The sequence below is a fragment of the Amphiura filiformis genome, chromosome 15, assembly GCF_039555335.1.
Source record: "Amphiura filiformis chromosome 15, Afil_fr2py, whole genome shotgun sequence".
In the NCBI taxonomy this organism is placed as follows: domain Eukaryota; kingdom Metazoa; phylum Echinodermata; class Ophiuroidea; order Amphilepidida; family Amphiuridae; genus Amphiura; species Amphiura filiformis.
The window spans coordinates 31,515,970-31,534,028 of NC_092642.1; the positions used below are offsets into that span (position 1 = coordinate 31,515,970).

Here is an 18,059-nt window from a genome sequence, read left to right on the forward strand (position 1 = left end):
CAAATTAATGGATTGAATACCCGGGGATTGAATAGCGACGTTTGCACAATATTTTTGTGGGATCTGAGAGCACATTAGACACTGCAAATTCCATTCTACGAGGAATGTCCTGCTGATATCAATTTGATATCAAATAATTTTTATTATTTGAAATTCGCGATATAATACAAATTTTATGGCAAATCATATAAATATATAGATATTTAATCCATTTATTTTTATATTTTCTATATTTAACAGTCCTTGAAGTTAGTTTTCAAAACAAGAGTCGTTTGGTCTTACATCTCTTCAACCAAGGATGTTTGCACCAGAAATGCAGTATATTACAGGGCACGAGACTACAGTCGTAGGATACCTACAATATTTTGCAACCTAACCCCGGCAATTTTGTCTTTTGGAAAATGAATAAACAATAACACAAATTCACTTAGTTTATGCTCGCCGTATGTGTAAGATAAACGGTTCAAAACAGATTATTATCAATAATCGGTGTCTTGTTGACGTATGGTTCGCATGTCAGTCGCTTAGAAGGCTTTAACCTACAGGGTATCGCCTTCCGAGCGACTAACATGTTTACCATAACTCAACAAGACACCGATTATTTCTGATAATGGTCTGTTTCTTACCCTTTATCTGATACGAAGTACGATTTTGAAATCTCACAAGATTAAGACCTAACACAGTTTCTGCTTGTATTATATCATTATAATGGTTAATCTTTTTATTGTGAGGTCTCAAATGAATCAATTTGACCTTAAAATAGTACGAATGAGATTTATTTGGAGATGAAGCGTAATGAAAATTGTGTTCGTTTTGCCTTGGGCTATAGATGTTGGGCCAAAATTGTCTGTGACTTGCGTTCTAAATTAGGATCTGAGCTAGCTCCAGGGATGAGTAATTGTTGTCAGGTCGGAAAGGGGAAAACAATTCTGGCACACATTTATAGGCAATAATAGTAAGGAACCGATCGTCATTTACGGCAGGGGGGAATGGGCGTTTTGGAAAAAATATCGCGTTCCCCCTAGTTTTCGCAATTTTCTCAATTTAAAATTTAACAATCCCCCTCCTGGTTCAACTGCATTGATCGTTAAAAAGGAAAGAAACGTTAACAGGTAAGATAACTCACATCAAGTAAGGGCTCTTTGGAGGTTATTCCCAACACGGCCAATACATTTTTTTATGTACACCAAAGTAATCTAAATACTTGGATCATACAGTTTGTGAGATATGAGATGGGAGGTCCCCTTTCATGGTGCAAGTAAAAGCCCACTGAAATCATTCTAGGAATCCCCTGGCTCATTTGTAATATCCTTATTTTATTTATAACATTTTGCACGGTGGCCGAGCGGAACGGGCTACGACTCAAAATCGGAAGGTTGCGGGTTCGAGCCCCGGCGACGCCATCGTGTTGTGCCCTTGAGTAAGGCACTTTATCTCGATTACTCCTCTCCACCCAAGTGTGAAATGGGGAGCTGATATGAGTACTGTCCATTGAGCGCCGCCCAAAGGCGGAATAAATGTAAAGCGCTTTGGTACATGTTCACATGTGAAAGGCGCTGTATAATACCAACATTTATTTATTTTATAACATTCGGCCGAAGTCCAAAAGTGCTCAGTTAAAGGAATACCAAGCAAATATGGCGGGACAGGAAAGAGGTCTGGTTTTATAAGCAGGAGGAGCACCCGATCAGTATGCTTCGACAATGTTTATGAATACGTATTTATAAATACGCACGTGACCACCTCCGCGCTGCCATAACACCTTGCAGATAGTCAAAAGTAGCTGCCGATCAAGCGATCGTTACAAATTTTTGAGGCACATGACAACATGCTTACTCCCTCAGGGGTGAAAAGTGATGTGATTATTTTGTAAGAGTTTACCAACTTTCGTTAGCAAGTTTCTGTTACCATGTATATTTATACAACACTGTAGAATAAGTAAATCTGAGTCAATGAATTAGAATGAAAATTAATTAGATTTCAAATTCTTGAAGAAGATAGAGTAAAATGATTGACACACCTACAGAAAGCTCACAAAGGAAAAATAATGATTGCATCATTGTGTTACAAATCTACACGAATACGAGATGATAATTTGATTTGAATTTAAATCTAGGTCAAAATCCATCATATTTCAGGTAGTTTAATCTAGACCTTCTTTTGTCTAAATGTTACGCTAGAAATGATGAAATCTATTGAATTTAGATTTGTTCTGGTCAGAAACTTGTGTCTAAATGTTGCGCTAGAAATGATAAAATCTATTGAATTTAGATTTGTTCTGGTCAGAAACTTGTAAACATCCATTTACGCTCCTAGATGCGTTATGTGAGTTTAACAAGTTAACCTGTCTTGTGATATATGAAGCACACATGTTTATTTCATATGCTAGGAACGATAAAAGCAATTAAATTTTGATTATACATGTAGTTCTTTAGAAAAATTAAAAAATACAAAAATATATATAATCCTGCGTACATGCATTGCACAAGTTTAACAAGCAAAATCATGTTTGTAAAGCAAATTATCACTTCAACATTGCGTCGTATGATATACCAGAAAATACAATGTTCCCTATATCCGAGGTGCTGATATTCTTAACAAATGTCGCTTTGTTATGCTTGCTGCTGGTCTACTGCAACGATTCACCTTGATTTTATGCCCTCAATTAGTCTTTACGGCTTCAGCTCTGCCGTGCTTGTGGCCTTGATGTTTTGTAAGCCCTGAGGGCTGAGGTGCCAGGTTTTTACTTTATTAAAAAGACACCAATCCCGTAAAACCCCAACAGGGCTGAGGCCGAAGACGTCGATGACAGGGATTTGCAACGAATGGAATTCAAGCATAGAAGAGCCCCGCAGGGTCTTAAAGCAAAGTAATCCGCTGTCACTTTCTCACGCTTGCTGGTCTACTGCCAGCGAGTCACACTGCTTTTAACCTCTGTAGGGCTCTTCTTTTCCCGTGAAAAGTTACCTATTAATCTTGACTGATCACGTGGTTTTATTTTAAACAAACTTATATTAACCATAAAAACGAATCAAAAGCTCCGTCTCTCAACACGCGATATTCAAAATTCCAGGGCGCCGAGATTGTCGAGCGCAATGACGTCCCAGTAATACAATGAAGGCTGACAACAATTGAGCACAAGCATCATCAAGCGTCATTGCACTGGACAGTTTCGGAGTGGGAATTTTGAATATCGCGTGTTGAGAACCGGCTGTTTAATTCATTTTAATGGTCAATATGAAATTATTTTAAATAAAACCATGTGTTGCGTGTTTGAAAATTATTTTCTAACATATAAGGCATATTGCTGTGATTGCTAGAGTAAAGTAAATAACATGTTATGTTAAAACGCACAAAGTACTTATGTTTTATGGTAGACGATATATATATATATTTGTATACATAATACTCGTGTTTATATATAGAAGTATTTTGTATGGAGCTCTCACAAAGTATCACAGCGCTTGAAAAACAACAAGAGCTGATACATGATGGTGATACATGATACGAATGCAATAAAAAACAAACATTACCAATCAAATCGATGGGTTTAAGAGCTTTTAATGAAACAGAATGACAGAGGTTATGAGGTTACATGTGTTATGTTATTTTAATGTTTTGCGGTTAAGACCTTGCCTTTTAAGAGATACGTCACATCCAACCTTTAACAAAAAGTTAATGTGAAACAAGTATGTTCTTATAACACAGAGCAAGCCTTGGTTTTTATAAAGATTCTCATTCTAAGAGAATAATGGTTCTGAAACTCTGAGAAGCATTCTAAAGTATGTGATGAGTTACTATGGTAACTTGACTTTTTAACTAAAAGGATAGAAAGATTGTGTATGTACGTATATAGAATGAAAAGAAGATAACTTACAACAAGTAAGGGCTTGTAATTTTGTGATGCGGGAGGGTAACAAATCCGAATGACATGCCAAGAAGAAAATCACGATTGTAAAGCTGTAAAGGTTGGCACACTGAATGTAAATTTAATCAATTGTAATTTGGTTAATGGCCTGAGCTTTTGATTCTCACGTATGAAAAACTTTCGCGCATTTGCCAAATTACTAGTTACACACTTCTTATGCGGTCCATACACGTTGAATTTATTGATCAATATCAAAGACCAAATACACGAGTGGATACAAAATCTACTATTGCACACACACAATAGTAGAATTTGTATCCACTCCTGCATCTAGGGCCGCAATATTGATCAATAACATTGATCGTGTATGGGCCGCATTATACACGGCAAGTTAACTGTTGATTTCCCACCTGTTGTTCTGTTTTTTGATCTGGTTGGCTGGGTAATATTTTCTGACTGAAAGTGGGCCGAACTTTTCCATATGGCAGAATCTTAATCAAAGGCAGAGTGACAAGACAACACACCAATATAATAATACCAAACATAAATAAAATGGCGTAAATTAGGCTAGTTAAATTAAGACAAATAACACCATTCATTTCCGAAAAGCATTTAAAAAATAATAATTTGCGATTTTCAAAATAGAAGGCCATCTTAATTTAATACTTCAAAACCCCGGCGCGGATTAGTAAAATCACCCGCTTTTAGCGCGTTATTCCCGCTGGTTGAGTCAATTTATTTTTTTCTCTGGAAATCCTCCACACAAAAATCCCACGTTTGCCATCGTCAGACGTAAGTCGCAAATGAAGACCTGAGCGCAAGAAGACCGTAAGTCCACTTGGCCCCTCAAAATGTATACACTAAAGTTACGTATAGTTTCTTAGGGTTTTATAATGTTTAATACATGTTCCAGGGTGAAAATATCATGAAAGGTTGTGAAAGATTTGTTTTGGCCCCTGAACATGTATAAAACATTACCAAACTATACGAAACTATACGCAACTTGTGTATACATGTTGAGGGGCCAAGTGGACTTACGGTCTTCTTGCGCTCAGGTCTTTAAATATCATTAGAATTCCCAATCTTTAACAAAGTGAAATTAACTATGCGTGCGTATTCTTGTCAAGCAACTCGTCTCACAGTTTGATAAAAAATTAATTAAATACAAAAATACCTAAGCCCGCATTCCGCATTAGGTTTCAACTTGTTTTGTGACAAAATATTAAATTAAGATGGTCTAATCTGATAACAAAAGTCGTTTGATAATAAGTCGTTTTATGTCCTGTCCTTTTCCATCCCTTCATACATGGTCCCTTAGTGGATCGTAATCATGGTTTCTGCCTACGGGACCACATCAAATTAATTGGATTTATGTTTCTCATAGGAATACATAGATAATAGCTAATTCGCTGACAATTGCTATCATCTTTTAATTACTTCTCAAGGCTATCACGTTATCGAAGGATTACTCTCCATGGAAAATAAACGCTATTATACTGCAAAACTTGACACCCTTGGTGGGATTTGAGTTTGACACAAAGAGTACAGAAGATATGTAGGAGTATGATTTCAATGTCAGCACTTAAATAAATTGCGAATGACAGACATACTATGTAATAGATAAAGGATGAGAAACAAACCATTATCAGAATTAATCGGTGTCTTGTTGAGGTATGGTAAGCATGTTATTCGCTCGGAAGGCGAGACCAAGGGGGTGACACTAAATTCACGGTTGTTCTATTAGCAACGCAAAATCTATGAAAATTTCAGCTGGTTTACTAGCTAGAAAGTGAGGCCAGTTATCGATCCGTTATAGCTCGTTATGAATAATTCATGTTCGACCCCTTGGATCATGTTAATTCAGTTTGGCAAATAACAACGTTGTTAGTTTTGCGAACTTTGCCTGTTCAATGAGAGTATAGCGCGCCCCAATACATCTGGGCACAAACCAGGCGAAAACGATCCAGTTTAATGAAATGGCGGACGGGTATTCCCATCAGGCACCAGTGATATGTTTTTTCAAAGAAAGTCTACTAATTTGATATGAAATGACATTTTGCAATTTGCAAAGTCAAAATTAGGACTTGCTGTCAATAATATGAAGGAAACATGTGACAGAGGCAAGGTGGGAAATACAAGTAGTATTTAAGTTATAAATAACATTTGATACCCGACCTGACCTTCCATCATGGCGCCTTATTCGTCTTATGTATTTCTATTATGCTCTCAAGTAAAATAAAATACCAATCTGCACTGAGCAGACAATGTTACTTGGCTCCCAGCATGAATTATTGATTTTATACGGAGGTAAAGAAATGCACAGTGTATGTGCATGATGTGCAAGCATACTCCAAATATTTACGGTAAATCTGAATAGTGGTCACATGTTGACATATCATGTGTTCGGGAAATCACGTGGCAACATTTTAAGATTTCAGGCTTGTTTACTAGTTAATTGCCATTTGTACTCTTTATTATTTATCTTTGTTAATTAACATATATTTTAAATGCTGATAAATCGTGGTTGGCTGCCCATGATATCTGTTAAATTCAATGTTTTATGAATATAATTCTACCACGCAGAGGGGGTCACGCAGCAGAATTTCACATCACCTGACTTAGCTAGATTTCGAAGCTCTGCTCTTCAAATTCATGTAAATTTCAAAGTTTATACATTTAATATATTTAATATGATACTAATTTTTTGTTATAACCAACTGGTACACGAAATATACTAGCTTATTACCTCTACAGAAAGGTGATTATCAGCCTTCACTCAGCAAGTTGACATGCCTGGCATATGCAGCCATTCTCCGTCTATATTCTCCGCCCTCAATACGTCTGGGCACAAATTGAAATAACAATACGCTATTTACATATCAATGCGGCCTCATGCTAATTAAAGCTGCCCCATCCAGGAGTTCATCTATGGCGAGACCCCGAGATCTCACTGGAGCATATTCATCCCGTGACCATTGTTATTTAAATGATTAATGAATAACAATGCAAATTGCACAGAGTTGTCAACGTTTGGACTACGATCTGTGTTAAGGGATGTAAAAAGAAGATATATTGGGTTTCATGCAAAGAACGACAACCAACAACATACGTATTTTTTTACCATTTTAAATTTTAAAGGTGCAGACACATAATTTATTAGATGACATTGTGTTCCTTAAGGGGGGTCGATCTTTTGTGCGTAATTATAGAGTGCCAGGAGATTCACTCTATCATTAAAAAAACTATTTGAAGAAGTCAAAGAGCCCTAGGAATAAAAATTGTAGTGTAATTCACGCCAGATACAATTTCTTTATACGACAAAAATTAATCGATCAAAAAACAAACGTTTTATATCAATTTTAAATTTAGCCTGAATCCGTAAATAGGGTACCTCTCGCCCTTTTTTAGTTCAAGGCTATTTTTACCATTATGCAGCGAACCATTGTTGAAGCTATTTCACATACATGTAAAAAACATTCTAGATAAAAAGAATGAGGACATATAGTGTTGAAATATCTTTTGTTGATTTCGAATGATAATGTCACGAAGTCGTACATTTTAAGGTCAAATTCCTAAAACCAAAACAAAACATTGCGACACAGATAATTCCCGACTTACGCAATTTCATCATCACATCAGTGTCTTTATTATTTGTTTGAAACCTTTCCCAAACGTTCGTGCTATTTATGCATAAAACGGCTAATCTATCTTTACAAAACGCGTCTTTTTTAGTAAACAAAAGGCTAAAGATGGCATTATGAGATTTATCTTTTATCATTACACTCATCCGCTCAACTGCCACGGTGGCCGAGTGGTAAAGCGCTAGACGCGTAATCGAAGGAAGTTGAGAATCGCTGGTTCGAGTCCCAACTAAGCCTGTGGAAATTTTTTTTCTTCAAAATTCATGATCGCATTCCGAAATGAGTCACTTGTCGGTAAATCATGTATCGTATCCTTAAGGGAGGTGTAATGAGCGAACCGTGGTTTGGATTCCAGAGGGAGGGTGTCTGTAAGAGGCACAGCCATCAGAAAATGAATAACTGAGATCGCGCGCCAAATAAACTTACTGCAGAAATTTTGAAAGTCTTTAAAAAAAATAGGCATAGGTGGGAATCGAACCCGGCACCTTCCGGTTCTGAATCAACGGATATCACTAAGCCAACTTTCTATCTGCACTAAAACCTGTGATATTAATTCTTGATTATGCTTAACGGAAAAAATCAATACTAATGTACGATATCATTCAAAATCAAATAGAAATCCCACAACTAAAGTAGCAATCGATAAATCTGCTCACTCAATCATCAAATAATCAATCGAAAAGTAAAAAAAAAATTTAAAAAAAAAATTAAATAAATAAATAAATGAATAAATAAATAAATAAATAAATAAATAAATAAATAAATAAATAAATAAATAAATAAATAAATAAATAAATAAATAAATAAATAAATCTGTCCGTTCTCTCGAGCCCCAAAACGTCATTAGATATATAAAACAAATAAATAAATAAATAAATAAATAAATAAATGTGCCCGTTCTCTTGAGCCCCAAAACGTTATTAAATATATTAAATAAATAGATAAATAAATAAATAAATAAATAAATAAATAAATAAATAAATAAATAAATAAATAAATAAATAAATAATACAAAAAGAAATTATAAATTAGTTTTTCTAGGCCCTACGTTGGCAAAATAAAGCAGCATAAGAGAAGTAACAGACGCACGGTTTCGAACAAGCGACGCCAAGTACAGCAACTTAGAAACCAACGCCTTAGACCGTAAGGCCATAGAAGCACACAGTTTCTTCGAAGTCAAAGAAATGTATTAACCTTTAACGTTACGCAATATTGGCACATGGCACGGCACATGTCTGCGGGTAAAGATACTGCATGATAGAAAGGCGCATAAATAATCTAAGGGTCTATCCCTGAAGTTAATGGTCATTGACATGTAACCAATTCTTTGTATACCAGTATATACCAGCTACAGTCAACATATAAAAAGAAGTATATTGTTAGGCGTAGACGCAATCATCAATGCGGGAAGTACAAAACCATAGTCGCCACTCGTGCACTTGTTTGAGTCCACGGAAATTCCGAAAACAGCCTTCAACCCTGAAATCAGAGGTTGGTTTTGGGTTGTTACATGCAAATACAAACTAAATATATCATGAAAAAACCCACCAAGAGGACTACGAGACTTATTCAGAGCCAATCTACATTCTGTTATTTACAAAAGCCGACGATCAGAGTGAAATTATAAAAGGAGCAAGACCAGATATCAACGTTAAATCACGGCAAGCCTAAAATCGCATCAAAAACGCCAAAATGCAGTCACAAAATTTATAATATTACTAAATCACCAAAACTAATTGTAACGTAGGTATGCAGAAAAGGGTTGTATTAGCAATAACAAAGTATGTGCAGAAAGATTTGTCTTTGGCATGTCGCGTTTTTGAAATATCACCAAAAATATCAAATTTTGGAAAAACGCCCCAAAATTTAAAACAAACACGAACCTTCCAAAATAAATATATATTAACACTCGGCGGCCAAGTCACTACCTGTCGCTGTGATTTGGGGTAACTAGTTGCTTCCCTTCTCCAGATACATGTACTTCAAGGTCGCTCATACCCCACGCCTTAATTAAATGTGAGCTATAAAAACAAAAAGGCAAGTATAATAACGTTTTGTCTGGAACAGTAATTGCACACGAGTTTTCTAATTTAGTAGAATGTGTACATAGTGAATTGGGTTCTTGTACATTTACGTTTCTCAATTGTCCCCTTAGAAACAGCAGTCAAATCTTTGGATTTGGTTGCAAGATTTAAAATGATTTTTAATAATTTGTAATTTCGGCAGTAAAAACGTATGGGTGAAGGAACAACAATTTTATTACAAAGAGTGGGTTAACATATTATGTATTATTATGTATTTCAGATTTGTATGACCAAAATGGGGTCTTTTGTTTATTAGATGAAATTAAAAGTATGTCTTTACGCTAACAGTCAGCATGGCCAGGCAGTGTTTGATTACAATATTTAGCTCTAAAACAATCGATTTTAATGGCTATCAAGGATGTGCATTTTTATGACGGAAATAATTTTATAGCATTAATGAATTATACCATACAATTATATAGGAAGCTACGATATCAAGATACCGACTAAACCAATAATGTCAAAACATTTGGGAAAAGAAATTTGAGAACATGGAATTCAATTGGAGCAAAATTTGGAAAAATGTTCATTTTATATCAAAATAACCTCGCTTAATAACATTAAATTGAAGATTAACCATTTATACAACAAACGTCTTTCTTCAACAAGTAGAGAAAGAAAAGTATGTGAATTATATGTAAATAACTATATTGAACATTTTTTTAGCTGCAAAAACATTAAGATGTGGAGAGAAGTTGAAAAAATAATTTTACAACAATGTTAAAATTAGAATCACACAAACATATGTTATTTTGGCTATTTACTATGCAGGTAAATATAATACTATTAATAAAATAATAAATGTAACTGTCAATTAGTTAATATCCCGATTTGGAAGCTTTACTACATTATGAAATAAGAATCAGAAAGCTTATGAAATGTATTAATTAGTAAAGACAGAAATTGAAAATAATGTAATGAAATATGTAAGTCTGTAAAGTGACAAAATCAAGTTTAGAACAGATTAAACATTGGTCTAATTTTCTATATAGTATTGCACTGTTTTTGCCTCTAACTAATTCACATTGATTGAAAGAATGACACGATTGCCGGTTTTATGGTTTCCTTATTAGCTTTGAAATATAACCATGTGCCTTATTTCAAACAGTTACAAATTATAACAAAAAGTTAAATTGTCAGCCGCTTACGATTGAATTTTTATCTTATGTGTTGAGTAATATTTATCTATAGAAAGCAAAATCAATCAGTGCAAAACCGAAAATCAATCAATACAAACTCGAAAGCAATATATGTAAAGGGTAACGATACGGAATATAGATAAGAAGAAGATAACAATTACTTATGATGCTTCTTAAGGGTAGACTAGGTATTGTTGGTCGAAGCAACCACAAAATCGATTTTCATTATTTAAATCAACATATCATTGAAAAATAACACTTTGATGTTTTGCAAATGTTCGTTCTACAAATCATATACTTTGAAAACTTGCTTGATTTATTGTTGTTAATGAGTTATGTACGTTAAGTGTTGTGGTTTCAACTCTCTTTACAACATAACTCAAGAACCACAGGACCTACAGAAGTGATATTCGAATTCTCTATGCAATTATCAATGTAAATTTTGCCAAAGCTCACTACCATTCGCAAAATGCTCTGAACTGCCAAATCACAACATCTTAAAATAGTTGTTAACCTTAAAGGAGGATTTCCTGATCCTAGCATCCTCTTTTTATGACATTTTGCAGTAGATATCCACGAAAAAAGCTTATTCCCAAAATGTCAGTTGATTCCGATTTTGCGTTTGCGAGTAATGCATGATTTGGTGTATTACACTGCTCCATAGGCCACTGTTGTAATTCAAATGTGGCGATATACAGCCTGTCTCAAAAAAAATTGTGCAAGTGAAAAGCGCCCTCTTTGGCAATTACAAAATACCGTTGTGACATAATGCTTACATCTACGTCAAGGGCATAGTCCTAGCTCTCAAATACCGTTTGTTCTGTTCAATTTGCTTTTTTTAATCTCGAGATATGTTTAGTTAACAACGAAAGGGTAAAATCACAATTGTGCCACTTTTACTATGGAATAGGGCTGTTACATGTAAATCAATGATAACTGATGTTGATGCGTCTAACTCTAATACCCCTAATGTTTAATTTCATTAATTTGTCAAATTTCATGAACTTGTCTAAGTTCTTTAACCTAAAAGTGTGCAATATCTGTGTGTCTTGAGTGACACAAGAAAACTGTTTTTACAATGATATAAAATCATTGACATGCACTTGTATTTCATTTTACAGCAGAATGTGAAATATTTATTTATCTTTTAATCTTTTAAGTGGAAAAAGAGAATCATTATAAAACAGTAAAAACAATCTTGTATTGTTGTGTAATTGATGTATTCTTTTGATTTCCAGAAGGAATTCTCGATAAACTTGATGCTATCATTGATTTACATGTACAGCCCTCTTCCCTATATTAAAAGTGGCATAATTGTGATGGCTGATTTGTGCTGTTCTGTGGTCGATTCTTTTCTGTTTGCTCTCGTGAATTTTCTTTCGGCAACTGTTTGATGTGGTATTATGCGACTTTGTTGTAAAATTGTTTGTTCTCCAACTTATCCTTGAATCTAATTGAAGGTGAAGTCTCCATTTAATATTTAACTTTGAAAAGCATAAAAATATCACCCTTAATCAGAGATGAAACATGCTGGGTTACGTGCAAATAAAACAACAAACATCATGTGTATATTTTTACAATTCTAAAGGTGCAGGTACATAATCATTTATTAGCTGACTTTGTGTTCCTTAATTTCACGCGAGTTATGAAAACAAAAAGACAATTATATAATAAATTGTCTGAGACAGTAATTACATGTGATTTTCATGTGAACTTCATAAAATTATACATTCTGCATAATTATACAGACCGTAAATTTATAGCTGACTTCGTGTTCCTTAAGTCCTCGGATAGCAAAGTTTTCACGTATTGGGACCTGAGAACATATCAAACATCGTATTGCATATCGAGTGCAAATAGTAAACTTTTGACATCAATGTACCGACGACTTCTAATGTACCGACCCCTGGCTTTGCTAATGTATACTTTTCACACTGTACTAAACAAGTTTGTAAAAATGTTTAACAATAAAAACAATTTCTAAAGTGTATTGTGCTGTTTTTGCTTTCAAAACCATCTACAGGGGTGCATGTTTACCGGTTTCTTAAAGCCATATTATAACATTTCTTTAAAAATAGATTTGTATTTATTTTCCATAAAATGTTAGTTTTTACTGTCAGATATATCCCGTTTTAATTTTGAGCCGAACAAGTGAGGTAAAGCAAAGAAAAACGGAATTTACTACTAGCGCTATTATATGTTACTCCGGCGGTTGTAATACGTACGATCGTCTGGCGTACGTGTGTGTCGTGTACGTAGTATGTGTTATGAACATCGCATACGCGTTCGACTAATATTTCTATCGTAATAATAAAACGACGGTTCCGGCGGTTTATTCAAAATCTCCGGATTTTGACAAAACTACAGCACCTAAAGTCTTGATTTTTGCAGTGAATCTTTGTTTACTAAAGTACATTACAATCGTGTAAAAACCTGAATTTAACAATTTTTTGAGGGCGTTCTTCTCGGCAAATGTTATAATATGGTTTTAATGAGCTTTAAGCTATATATAACATGTGTCCTTTTTCAAACAATTACAAACGATAAAGAAATTACCATTTTACCGTTTACAGTGTTGAGCAATAAACATCTACCAAAAAGTATTTACAACCCCCTTACTATGAGATAATAACTTAAAATCTCTACATTAAAATTTGAAACTGAAATAGCAAAAGGAAACTCAACTTTGTTTTGCAAATCTTAATGCCTCATTTGTCTTAATAGCCCAAAAGTTGTTGCCATGGTGACCCTTTAAATGAAAAAGACCCCTAATTAAAAGTAACAATACGTAATACAGATAAGAAGAATATAATAACTTACGGTGCTTCTTAACAGATATCCAATATAATAGAATGGTAGAATAATCCCACAGAGGTTTTATCAAGATGACTCTCATTCAACAGAATGAATCAAATAGACGCATGTATGCTTTTATATAGTAACACTTTATACAGAGGGCTCAGTACAGTCTAAATACAAGATAGGGAATGTTGCAGTATTATTTGTTATTCTTGCTCTACTACTCTTGATCAGTTACGCTACATTATCCACAACACATATGCACAGACGATTTTGAGGCCCATCCATATAAGGCTGAAACTATTGGTGCCATATGGCACTTGCCCCATGACCAGCAAAGTTATTTGGAAGGATAGAGCTATCGGTGCACCGGCCCGGGGGGGGGGACACTCCAGCTTTGGAGGTGACGCGTATGTAGGGCTGTTAAGACCCCCTTTCAGCATCGCTGTCACCCAAAGACCCCATATATTTTTACGAACACATGCTCTGTCACCCGAAGACCCCCTATTTTTTTATTTTTTCTGTCACCCAAAGACCCTTACAAGTTCAAAACAGCAACTTTCATTTTTCACTGATTTTGGGTCATGTTCTCACCCAATGACCCCATTTTTTTACATTTTGCTCTGACCGAATGCCAAAAATCATGCTCTCACCCAATGACCCCATATTTTTTACATTTTGCTCTCACCGAATGCCCCTTAGTGCGAAAGTGCCTGCCCTACACCTATATCCATTTCATATTGAAGTGCCCCCCCCCCGGTGCACCGGTTCCGTAGCCACTGCAATGTATCTGTTTAACATTGTGATTTGACACTTTTATTGGGTACTATGAAATTACATCGAATGACTTTTTCGTAAATTATCACACCCATGCATACACTCTTATTTTACGATTACAGCATCCTTTATAAAAAGAACATTAGCAACGTTTCTATTACATGTCACACTGACCTTCTTCTTGGTTAGAAGTTTTAACTCTCTAACAAAGTTAAGGAACTTAGGGCCTCATAAATGGTTGGTTAAATCTTTAATTTCACTCTTGCAAAATTAAATTTTTGAACACTTGGCCACCAGTAAAAGTACTAATTCTTGTAAATTCTTCTTACGCCTAGGATCACTTGTGGTAATATGGCACCCTACACGAAAATCTGCTTGTCGAGAAAAGTTTACAGCCCCCTCTGTTGAATCATTGAGTCTAATACGACCTTTCGAATGTACTTTTAGCTATAAACATAGAAATACAGTGCTGCAAAAGTTTTGCAAAAAGGCAAGATATTTTTGTGTCAATTTTGTACTTGTTATAAGGTTATAAGTGTAAAGATTACCATGTTAAATTGAGTTGAAGAAATCAAATCAAGAGTTTATCATAATAAGTGTGTAATATGGATCGTATTGTACAACTGGGAATTGTTGGGAGTGAACTCGAGTGTGTGAATGACTTCCTGCACCGCATTCAATCAGACACAGTGCATTGGGGTAATATGGCACCCTTGGTTAACGTGCAGATTGTACCCCTTACATTCCTGTTAAGTGCTGTTATCTTTTTGAAGATAAAGCGGTTTACATTCAAAGTTAATGAACTGTCAATTAATTTGCATCTTTATTTGCATATTTAAAAATTTACATTGAATTTACACAGGACATTGGGGTAATATGGCATTTCCTCGTTAAGGCGACGAAAAAAGAAAACCCTGTTCTACGGGCCCGACCGACCCAGATTTTGAACACATTGGGAAAAAAATTCCTGTACAAATGAATGCCGACCCAAATTTCGGAAATTTCAGGAACATATTTTTTTTGTATTTTCTCAAATTGCAAATTATTTACAGATTTTGGTGATTTTTGGGGGTCATTTCCTAAAAAAAAAAAAAACAAAAAAAAAAAAAAAAACGGCCGACCGAACGACCCTACTTTCTTTTTTTCGTCGCCTAATAGCAAAATGTAGTTTAATATTTTTCATCATGTTTGTGTTGGTAATAAATAGTCCTTGAAACCATATAAATATGAGTTGATATCAAGTTCCGTAGGTTGGTAGTTATTGCCATTTTATGCTTAAGTGCCATATTACCCCAAAGTTACCCTATACACGTTACTGATTTTAATGTCAAAAAGAATGTTTGTTGTCTGGGGGGGGAGAGTTTCGCTATCGGTTAGGGGTATATAGTGAACAGAAATCACAACTCATGTAGTTGATCAGTGATCATTTTAGGCCAAAATATCATAGAGTTTCTCAAATCGCATAAATTCATCACTGCCCCAATGTTGCCAGAGAGAAACCTGGTATCCGAACCCATATTGTCATTTCAGCTGCATATTCCTGATCACAATAACATCACCTGAATTTGATTTGACAAGATTCTCAATAGGAAGAATATACACTGAATAAACTATTTACCAAAACTTATCCAAAAAAAAGTGCCCTGTAACAAAATAAAACTTCGAAATATCTTTAAGTAGAAATGGAATAAATCATATACTTAACATTAATTATTTTTATGATATCAACCTATATGTATTCTTACACACATTGTATACAAACTTTCATTCATAGTGTGAGATTATATATGTGATGCGATCAAGCAAAATCAGTCGCATCACATAATTATACTGTATTTAAAGAAATGTCTTACTTTAAGTGAAACGAAGAACACACATCAAAATTGGGGGCAAATTATACCACTTGACAACGCATGGCCGTATGTATTTGTTTAATGGTTATTTATTTAATTGGTAGTTTTAAGCATATCATCATAAGGCCGTGTAAAATTAATATTTTGGTTCTCGTCCCCTCCCTCCTCAATTTCTGGGATTTGTCAGATTTTGATTTTTTTTTTGATTTTTCAATTTTTGAAAAGACTTTGAAATGATTTATGAAATCTTCATACATATAAATAAGTTTATTAGAGAACAAGCATCACTTCCAAGTTTTTTTGTGGTACTCTAGGGGGTTATCCCTCAGAATCTCAAATTAAAAAAAAAAAAAAAGGGCCTCATCGTTTCCTCGAGCACTGTTGGAGAAGACCGAAAACTACTGACAATGCTAATTTTACATTGAAAAAAACAAAAAAACAAAAAACAAAACACCTCCCTCCCTCATCAATTCATAAAAATCCTCTGGACGAGAACCAAAACATTAATTTTATACGGCCTAATCATCGTCGTGATCAACGTCGTTGTCATCGTCATCCTTGTAGTCGGTGTTGTCGCAGTTGTTATTGTTGTTGTTTTGTATTATAATTATTATCCTTGACTGTATTTCAGATTCAAGCCTGCAGAGCGGAAGCTAACGGAGAAAATCCGAAGAAAATCGGGGATTTAAAACTGCTTAAAACCGTGTTCATCATCTTCGTCGTTTTCTTGACTTGCTGGACACCTTACACCGTTATAGTGCTGAGCGATATCAGAGACATCTACCCGTATGAGATTTATGTCTGCGCTATCATCCTCGCCCATACCAACTCTAGCATGAATAGCATATTATACGGAATCACAAATACACATTTTCGAATGGGTTATAAAATGTTACTTCGTAAAGTAACATGCGGATATATGTATGCTCGCACATCAGATGTGGAGGGTACTTCAACAACGGAGAAGACAAATACAACAGGGATGGGTGCGTCAAGTACGCGACAGGAAGGAAACAGCTCTAATATTATGCCAGTTGTTACTTGAGAAAAACCTTTTGCAAACAACACCGCATTTTGAGGCCAAAAACAGGTTTGTCTCAGGAGCAATGTTTTGGTTTTTTTCTTATTTTTTATTTTGTAGGCTTAGAGCTACACAAAATGCGCAATTTCTTTTACTATTGTATTTTGGGGCAATTTTTTTGTTTCTAGTTTTACTCCAAAGCATAAAAAAGATTTTTTTTTTTTCTATCACTACGCCAATTCGGTATTGCGTTAATTATATTTTTATTTATTATGCAATAATGTTATCATTAAAATATCATTTTAAATAATCAACTTCTGAGATGACTATATTTTTTTTAATTGTAGTAAAAACAAAAACAAAAACAAAAACACACAACAATTTTCCCGATAGGTCACAGTTCAGCTGTAGTAAACCTACTAAAATTGGCACACAAAAACCGTCCCGGAATCTGTATTGCCGATATCGCTTATTGTTTTGTAAAAAAAAATACAGGTTTTACTCTTGAGGAAATGTGTGAAGGGTGCAGATTGATGACACTTCGAAGGAACGTTTATTCATAACCGTCAAATGAATTCAACTAAATCATTATGTACTGTAAAAACTTGCATCTGTACTTTCTAAAATGGTATTAACTTGGGCATGGGAATGCAATACCATAAATGGTTGCTGTGATTCGATCAAAATGCACTAATCCATTTATGTAGTATACAGTTTGAATCATAATGAACAATAGGACGTAATCTTGCCACATTGTTCAAGAATTAACTGTATGTTAACCTGTAGACAAAATTTGTGTTGACGAAAAAACAATTATATTTGAATCTCTGAATAATCGACGTCATCAAACAATTCGTTAGAAGATCGAAATGACTGT

The 18,059-nt window shown here is 34.7% G+C and overlaps 1 protein-coding gene across 1 annotated transcript in view; it reads right to left on the reverse strand.

Annotated features, from left to right (window-relative positions):
* LOC140172188 (melatonin receptor type 1B-like) overlaps positions 1-13,628 on the reverse strand; it is a 66,306-nt gene extending 52,678 nt beyond the window's left edge. The window contains exon 1 of the mRNA XM_072195510.1: positions 13,553-13,628. The gene's annotated coding sequence lies outside the window, so the exon portion shown is untranslated. The remainder of the gene's footprint in view (positions 1-13,552) is intronic.
* Between the last annotated feature and the right edge of the window lie 4,431 nt (positions 13,629-18,059).